Genomic DNA, 9,481 nt, shown 5'->3' on the forward strand with positions numbered 1-9,481 from the left:
AGATTTTAACTTGAAAAATATTTTGCCTCCTTCACTCTATTTCAGATTTCAAAATACTCATCCCCTCCATACTTCAGGCTAAGAGTAAAGACAATTCATTCTACATTTAAGGGGAAAAAAAACTTCTTATATCTTAGTTAAGGAAAATAAGTTTATGTTGCTTACAGTTACACACTATGGATTTATTTATTTGCCTTTCCTAGATGATGTCTTCAGCAAAGTATTAAATTTAAAGTATTTGATCTATATAATACTGCTAATTATACATAATCATTTTTAAAATGTGTAATCAACAGCAATAATCACTTTCATAGCTACCAACTTTGTATTTTCAAATTTATGGATGTAGATATTCCTGTATTATTACACAGACACATAAATGAATAAATAGCATTGCACTTTCTCATTGCCAGTAATCTACATTTGATAAACATTGTATTAATAAATTCCATTCCTTTTGTTAATCATACTGGCCAATTTTCATAACATGTTATAACTCATCGCCTGTACACCATTTGCCAGGATGATTGTCATTGCTTCTACAATCAGATATGTGCTTACTAAATGTGTGTGGGGATATTTCCTATCTCTTAGGCTAATCGTGCTTGATATATCTATGAAATGTAATTAAATTATAATATAATTATAAAGAAAAAGCAATGAAATATGAGACATAATACCTGCTTATTCTGAGCAGAGTAATTTGAATGCTTAGGAAAGACACAATAAAGGAACATATCACAAAAATGCTTTTGAATAGATAGGCAGGCCCAAACAAGTTTAGGAACATGAATTGAAAGATACAGCTCTTAAATGGCTACATGAGTCTCTTCAATGGAGAATAAAAATAACAATAATAATAATAATTTTAAAAGCCATCAGAGGACAGATGGGAGTTGTCTAATAGGAATAGAGTTTCAGATTTGCAAGATGAAAAATTCTGGAGATCTATTTCAAAACAACATGAATATACTTAACACTACTGAACTATGCACTTTAAAAAAGTCAAAACTAGATACCACAGATAATAGAATCACAAACATATTTTTCTTAAGAACTACAATTAACTGAACACTGCTTTTAAAAAAAAAAAAGAATTGGTTCCATATGAAAAGATTCAAAAATAATGTACATGCATGTGGTTTTTAGTGAACACAGCACTAGGTTAACATGCATGATTATTTTCATGATTTTCCTCTTTAACCCACATGATTGTGTCCAGTAAGTATGGTAAATATTACTGTACATAAGACACTGTGGCTATTAAATCTGAGAATCTTGTCTTTCTAAAATCTGGTGCTGGAGTTTTCAAATTGGAGTCCTGGAATACTAAGGTAGAGCTTCCAGAGCCTTCTTGGTGTAGACAGGGGTGGAGGAGGTTCTAGAACTTGGAGTGAGGGTAGAAATGCATTGAGGAGAGAGAAAAGCAGACAGAAGAGTCCAGGACTCCAAATCCAGGACTTCAATTCCTCCTCAACCCAAAAAGCTCAGATTCCATCTACTATATGCTGGGTTCCAGGAGAGAGTTCACTAGAAAATAAAAGGTCCTAGGAGTTTTAAAAGTTCTAGAGAAATGTGGTTTTAAATACTGTAAGACAGGGAAGGGTTCTGTGTGGTTATATGCCTGGAACTATGCTAGACCTCTTAAAAATGTAGATACTGTTTTGTTCACTCCCATAGCAAATTTAAGAGAAGTTATTACCATCTAATTTTACTGAAAGCTATGCCTCAAATGAATGAATTACTGCAGGCAAAATCACACTGCTTATAAGAAAAGTCAGGTATTTGATGAACAAGTCCATTTCCAGGCTGATTTACATGGTTTTATAACTGTAATACTCTTCTCTGTAATTTAATATATTTTACCAATTTTCTTTACTAATCAACTCTGATTTCTCACCATCAGTTCTGAGGAAGATCTCACTTATTTTTCAAATCCCTTTTGTTTTAACTTTATCTAGCAGGTCTCTCGTCTCATGGATGTCAAGAATATGTTTGTGTCACAAATCACACATGATTATGCTTTCTTGGAATACCTTATGTCATTAACTTTTTCTTTCTGAAAAGCTTCTAGTATTATGTCTGGAAGAGGTAGCAACCTAAATACAACTTTAAATAAATGTAAAACTATGAAAGCAATTCTCTGAGGCAGGTGACACAATATGCCAGCAAAAATATTTTAATGAACAGAGAAATTCAGAAAAGGAATCAGAGTGATGATACTCTCATTTGGATTTAGAACTAAGTTTCATTGCATTAAATTTTCAATTCTCGAACTGCTAGAGTAATAAAATTTAGCATAAGGGAAAACATCAAGTAATTTGGGTTCTAGGATCTTGACACTCCCATGAACAGTACAAACCAGGAAGGGCTTGGTCCATGTCTGGTCCTGCACATTCCATTGCAGATGGGTCAGCTCTACTTCTGAAATAAATCATCCTGAATGAACAAGCCCACAGCAAACCCATGAAAAATCACCTAAATTTCTAGCTAGGAAATCAATGATTTTAACTAAAAGAAGACTGGATATTCATTTCACTTAGATAAATTTACATAAAAGCACAAAAAGACTCCTTTACAATTTACCTATTTTCTGAGTAAGGAAGTTGATTATTGTCCTTTGCATAGAGAGGAAAGGTCACTTTAAAAAGAACATTGCTGAAGTCCCTGATACAAGTTCCCATGATATTTAGCTTGTTGATTTCCTTCAGGTTTCATAGCCATGCATGCAGTTTTGTCATACAAATTCTTATAAAAATTATCCTTTGAAAAGAAATTATTCAGAGACATAAACCTTAGAATTTGGCAAGCTTATGGTTTTTGTTTCTCTTGGACAAATTGTAGAATCACAGTTCTGCTTTAGCATATCTCTACATTTCTATTATCTGATAACTCAACTCTTGGGGGAAAAATTTAAGTAGCAGAAATATAAAGGACACAACGCAACAAAAAAAAAATAGTCCCACAAATCTCATATTTTTCTATACTGCTGTGCAATCAAGGACAGGTTTTCTCTTCTAATACTTGTTGGATAGCGATACAGATACATGATCTTCACATTAGGACAATTAGACAAAAGGAAGGGCAAAGGGCAATTTCAAATCAATTTTATATTAAAGCAAAGAATTTTGAAAGTACTGCTTTCCCTTGCAATCTCATATAGGCACCAACAAAAGCACCATTTGTGGTAGTTGGGGGGGGGGTGTTTTAACAAAAGAAAATAGCTTTTTCAAAGGCTGTTTATTGCTTTAAATGTTTAAAAGCTTTTTAAAAAGCAACTTTTTTCTTCTCCTTAGGCATCAACAGGGGATAATTGCCTTTCCATGCTTTTAAATAATCCTGTTTAAGACAGAGTAGCATAGGAGCCTGTGCTTGGAAAACTTTTTACTTAACTGGATTGTGTGGGTGTGGATCTGGGGTCAACAACAGAACCTCTACAAATAACGACACTTCGAATTTTCTCTTAGGATGATTTATTTTATTTTTTAAATTGCCATACGGTAAAATTGACTTTTTTAGATGTACACATTATGAATTTTAACATTTGTATAGATTCATGTAAGTACTCTCACAATCCAGATACAGAACAATTCTATCACCGCAGAAAAACTCCCTGAGCTAGCCCTTTGTAATCATACCTTTCTCTTTCCCCTTAAGCCTTGAAAACTAGGATTCATTCATTACCATACTTCACCTTTTGGAGAATGTCATATAGTGTACAATGTGTTTTGTCTGTGATGAGGAAGATGACCAACTGGAGAGCTGAAGGGTAAGTTAGGCTTTCTGCACAGAAGATGAGCTGAGGCAGTGAAATCAGCTGTGAAATACAAAACTCTTGAGCCATCTGTGGCAGCTGTTCATACAATGTGCTTTCACGTCTCTAAGCAAGTGGTCTGCACCTCCCAGAAGGATATATTGGGACCTAGTCAAATCAGAAGGGTGAAGTGTTTCTAGAGAGGATACTATAGATTTTTCAACGGCTGTGAGTTATAACATCAGGATTAAAAAGGCCATCCCAGGGACCCCTGAGTGGCTCAGTGGTTGAGCGTCTGCCTTCGGCTCAGGGCATGATCCTGGAGTTCTGGGATCAAATCCCACATCGGGCTCCCTGCCTGGAGCCTGCTTCTCCTTCTGCCTGTGTCTCTGCCTCTCTCTTTCTGTGTCTCTCATGGATAAATAAATAAATAAATAAAATAAAATAAAATAAAATAAAATAAAATAAAATAAAATAATTAATTAATTAAAATAAAAGGACCATCCCACTTTCTTCTGAGTTAACTATTGCATTAATAAGTAGGATAAATTCTTGGGCATTTTTGTCACCCCAAAATGAACTGAGCAATGTATCATGATGCCACCTGGATATAAAAGAAGAAAATGAAGCAGCCTCATCTTAAAGCAAATCTAAATTTTTATCTTATTTAAATATAATTGGCCCTATGGTTTATCAATTTTAAACTTCACTTTGAGAAATTTTAGGAAATGAAATAAACCTAAATTTGCAAAATATAGTCAACTATTTTTAACAAAATGAGAGATCTGTTTGGAATAGTTGAATAGTATTCTCCGACTTGAAAGTGAAAACGTTTTGTTCTGAGACAGGTTTCCCCCCCAAAATTTTAATAGTGTAATGATTCTAACTAGATTGTATGAATTTTATCATTGTAAAATGTTATATGTTCCTTGTTTTAGATTGTGCTAGGGTGAGCAGATGTTCAACAATTTGAAGTCTGTTTAGAATCTTCCTACCTGCTGGGTTTAATTTCAGAAGCAAGAAACATTCTTGAAGATAGACAAAATGTTATTTGTTCTTTTATCCACGTACCACGTTGCACTAATTTTCATCATTTCTAGCTCTGTTTATGGCAGGTCATTTCCGGTATACATAAAATTTAATTGTAATCCTTAGAAGGAATTTTGTTCCTGTGTCTGGTAAATAAAACATGATAAAATCATTTGAGATACAGAGAGTAGATACAACTGCCTGGTTTTGATTTGAAAATGAAAACTCATATATTTCCTACTGTATTAAATAAATGCAAAGACAGACCTTAGAAAAAGTATTTATTCACCTTATATACAGCTTAATTAAATATCAGACATAATTTTATATTAATCTCATATATAGTTAGCTATCAGCATATTTTAATTTTCTGTGCTTGTAGTTTTGAAATAATATTTATGTACACATTCGTGTTTACAATGACTAATACTGGTTTCCTTCTTATTCTGTTACCTTCAGTGTCTGCATTACTGAACTGGTGGAGCTCTCTACTACTCTCTTGATTAAAGTGATGAGAGTAGACCTCCTGTTTTATTCTCTTCCCAGAATGACATCATTAGATCACTATATGTGTTAACATATTAAGGAAGTTCCCTTCCATTTATAGTATGTTAAATGTTCTAAACACAATGAGTATGAAATTATCAAGTGACTGTTATTAATCTATTAAGGTGGGAATCTGACATTTATTCTTACTTATTCTGTTAATATTTGAACTGTACTTATGAATATAAGAATATCAAATCAACCTCACATTCGTGGAATAAACCTCACTTGTTCATGATACACTGTGGTATTTACGAACACTGGACTTTATATATCAATAATTTATTTAGAATTTTATATTCACCATGTAATATAGTATCTAAATTTTTCCTTCCTTATACTATTCTTGTCAAATTTTGGCATCAAGGATATACTATACCCATAAAGTGATTTGAGAAACATTTCCTCCTTTTCTCTGTAATGGAATAATTGGCGTAGAAATTGGAGTATTTCTTTATTGAATGTTCTTCAGAAACTCACTAATAAATTATGTAGGACTAAAGACTTTTCATCAAAGATTTCTTTGTAGGGTTTTAACATTCTTTTTTTTAAGAGAGAGAAAGCATGAGTGGGGGGCAGGGGCAGAAAGAGAGGAAAAGAATCTTAAGTCCCACACTCAGCAGGGAGCCTTACGTGGGAGGCTTATATCTCTCATGACCCTGAGATCATGACCTGAGCCAAAATCAAAAGCAGGATGTTTAACTGATGAAGCCATGAGCCATCCAAGAACCCTATGTTTTAGTGTCTTTAACCATTACTACACATTCATATTGCCTTTTTGTTCTGGTTTTCATTTTGTACATGGTATTTTTCTAGGAAATTTTCTAAAATTTCATATCGCTTGAATTCTAAAATTGCCATGAAGTTACTCTAATATCGTTTAATGAAGTTAAAAACATCATCATAATTAGTGATGAACTATCAATAAACTTTGAAGAATGCTAAGGAAGGAATCAACTCTTTATGATGGTAAATAAAGGAAAACATCTCAAACTTTTTCTATATAAACTAATACTCTTGAATAATCAAATAGTTGACAAAGGAGAATTTCTTACTTAAAAAGTATTTCTACTAATATTTGAAAAGGTGCTGAGTGAAATAAGTCAATCGGAGGATAAACATTATATGGTCTCATTCATTTGGGGAATATAAATAATAGTGAGAGGGAATAGAAGGGAAGGGAGAAGAAATGGGTAGGAAATATCAGAAAGGGAGACAGAACATGAAGACTCCTAACTCTGGGAAACGAACTAAGGGTGGTGGAAGGGAAGGAAGGCGGGGGGTGGGGTGAATGGGTGACGGGCACTGAGGGGGGCACTTGAGGGGATGAGCGCTGTGTGTTATTCTGTATGTTGGCAAATTGAACACCAATAAAAATAAATTATTAAAAAAATAATAATAATAATATTTGAAAAGGGAAAAGAATGAGAATATTACTATTTTGCAAATGGCTTCTAACATCAGAGAGAGAAGAAATGAGACTAGGTACCTTCTAATGGAAGTACAGAAGGCCATCTCTGAAACAATTTTGCCCAAAAATTCTAGCTTGAATTTGATCACATCTATAGATCTAACTTCCAATTTATAAGAAACTAAGACAACAGAGGAACATGCTAAATATTAGCAGAAAGATGCACTATTTAAATCATAACTGGAAAACTCTACAGAATAATTAGTAAGTTGCTTCCATTAATAAATTGCATGGAAAGAAACATGGGAAACTGAATCAGTAGATTAAAAGATACTTTAAGATATTTAAACAATTTTCAGTACTTGAACCTTATTTGGATCTTGATACACACAGTTAAAAAAAATGATACAACTGATGCAATCAAAATCCCAACAAGCTACTCTGTAGATATTGACAAATTGATTCTCAAGTTTATATAGAAAGGCAAAACACCTGAATAGGCAACACGATACTTAGAACAGAGAGGTGCCTGGGTGGCTCAGTTGGTTAAGTGTCTGCCTTCAGCTCAGGTAATGATCCTGGAGTCCTGGGATCGAGCCTTACGTCAGGCTCCCTGATCAGCAGGGAGTCTGCCCCTTCCCCTGCTTGTGCTCTCTCTCTCTCTCTCTGTCAAACAAATTTTTAAGAGAGAGGAACAGAGTTAGAGGACTGACATTACTTACTATTAAGCTATAGAAATCAATGTAGTCTGGTATTAGTGAAAGAGGAAGCAAACAGATCAGTAGAACAGAATTAAGAGCCCAGAAGTAGACACACATAAAGTCAAATGATCTCTTAGTGAAGGAACAAAGGCAGAGCAATTGAGAAAAGATCATTTTTTCAACAAATGGTTCTGGAACAGGATATCCACAGAGAAAACAGTAACAATAACAAAAACAAAAACAAAAACCAACAACTAAAATCTAGACATAGATCTTACATCCTTCACAAAAATGAACTCAAAATAAATCAACCATAAATGTAAAATGTAGATTTGGTAATGCTGTTGTGGCTGCTTTTAAAACCTAATAATAATTCTTTAATTGAGAAATAGAATAATTCTCTGTCCGTTAGTGACACTGTAAAATATTTCCTTTCACATCCTATTTATCTGAATATTATTTACTTATTTAATTCACAGTATATTTATGCATGGACATATAAGGACATGCATATCTATATGTGTTAATACTAGAGTGAAGTGGGTACTTCACCCACTTTTTAATAAGATGGAAAAAAAGGCACTGCTAACAGTATGTGACACAAACAAGAAGGTGAAAATGGTGGAAAATACAGATGTAAACAGTATACTTTTATCTGTTCATAAATGTCTTGTTTTAAAATATGTATTATTTTTCTGAAGATTTTTTTTATACTTCACATTTCGGGTTTCACCATTCTCAAGGAAGATAAATACTTGTTTTACTTCAGTTCTATGCTAATGGGGTATCAATACAATGTATATTCATCTTTTGAAGAATATGTATCCATATTCTAGGAGAAATGAGTTTATCTGCTTCTATTTCTTCATAAATATCTAAAGATTGTGACACCTAACCACAAAGTGGCATATTTTGTCAAAATTATCATTGCCCTTCAGAAGTCAAATGTGTAAAGAAATCTCTTTGTGTATCTGAAAGTAAAATGCTGTTTCTACTTGTTTAAAAGAAATATTTTTTAAAAACTAAGGTCACGATGGGGATCTGTAATTCACTGTGGCTCTTATATGTTGCCATATATAATCATACAACGTGTGACAAGCTTTGACAAGACCTCAGTTTAAAAAGTAAGGGTACTAGACTCTAACTATTCAACAGGCTTCAGTGTCAAGGGCCCTAATACACTTGTAATAAGAAAAGCTCTTTTGGGTAGCCCTGGTGGCTCAGAGGTTTAGCACCGCCTTCAGCCCAGGGAGTGATCCTGGAGTCCCGGGATCGAGTCCCACTTTGGGCTCCCTGCATGGAGCCTGCTTCTCCCTCTGCCTGTGTCTCTGCCTCTCTCTTTCTGTGTCTCTCATGAATAAATAAATAAAATCTAAAAAAAAAAAAAAAGAAAGCTCTTTTATCAGGTTAAGGATCCCTAACTTCCATCAATAAGTGAGAGAACCCGGTGTCTGCGTCAATCCATCTCTTTGTTCATGAAACATGCAGACTGTGTAAGAAACTGAAATATCAGCCAATCTGATCTGAAATGTTAAAATTATGTCTAAGTTCTTTTCTTCCAGTCCAATAATTAGGATATCTAGTTTGAAATTAAGATAACAAAAGCCTTCAACTGGTGGGATGTAAAAAGGGAGCACCCACTTGAAAGTTGGAAACTCTCTCCACTAAGTGAAAATAAAATTGCATTCTGAAACTCCAAAGAGGGCAGTATCATTTCAGCACACAGCCAGGCTCTATAGCAAATGTTACATACTCAAATTTATATAAATAAATTTTCATTAGTTTTCCATTATTTGTAGCAATTTCTGACCATATTTGTTTTTATCTTTGATCCTTCTGCTTATCACTCTTCATCACTAAACTCCAGGTCTATCATTTTACATGCTATTAAAAAATATTTGTCCTTGTGGTTCTCTGCCTTAAACACACATCCCCTGGATTATCACATCGGACTCCTAGTCATTCACATTGCAACATAACTACCACCTTTGAAAAGCATGTCATTCCATCTAAAGCAGTTCTTATCTACCATCAGTTATT

At 33.8% G+C, this 9,481-nt stretch overlaps 1 long non-coding RNA gene across 1 annotated transcript; it reads left to right on the forward strand.

The window, feature by feature from the left end:
• The first annotated feature begins 1,407 nt into the window (after nucleotides 1–1,407).
• LOC111096128 lies at nucleotides 1,408–5,691 on the forward strand. The gene is made up of 3 exons (XR_005358942.1): nucleotides 1,408–1,544; nucleotides 3,658–3,769; nucleotides 5,243–5,691. It is a non-coding gene; the product is annotated as an uncharacterized LOC111096128 (long non-coding RNA).
• Nucleotides 5,692–9,481: the final 3,790 nt, after the last annotated feature.

This window comes from Canis lupus, chromosome 5, assembly GCF_011100685.1.
Source record: "Canis lupus familiaris isolate Mischka breed German Shepherd chromosome 5, alternate assembly UU_Cfam_GSD_1.0, whole genome shotgun sequence".
Taxonomy (NCBI): domain Eukaryota; kingdom Metazoa; phylum Chordata; class Mammalia; order Carnivora; family Canidae; genus Canis; species Canis lupus.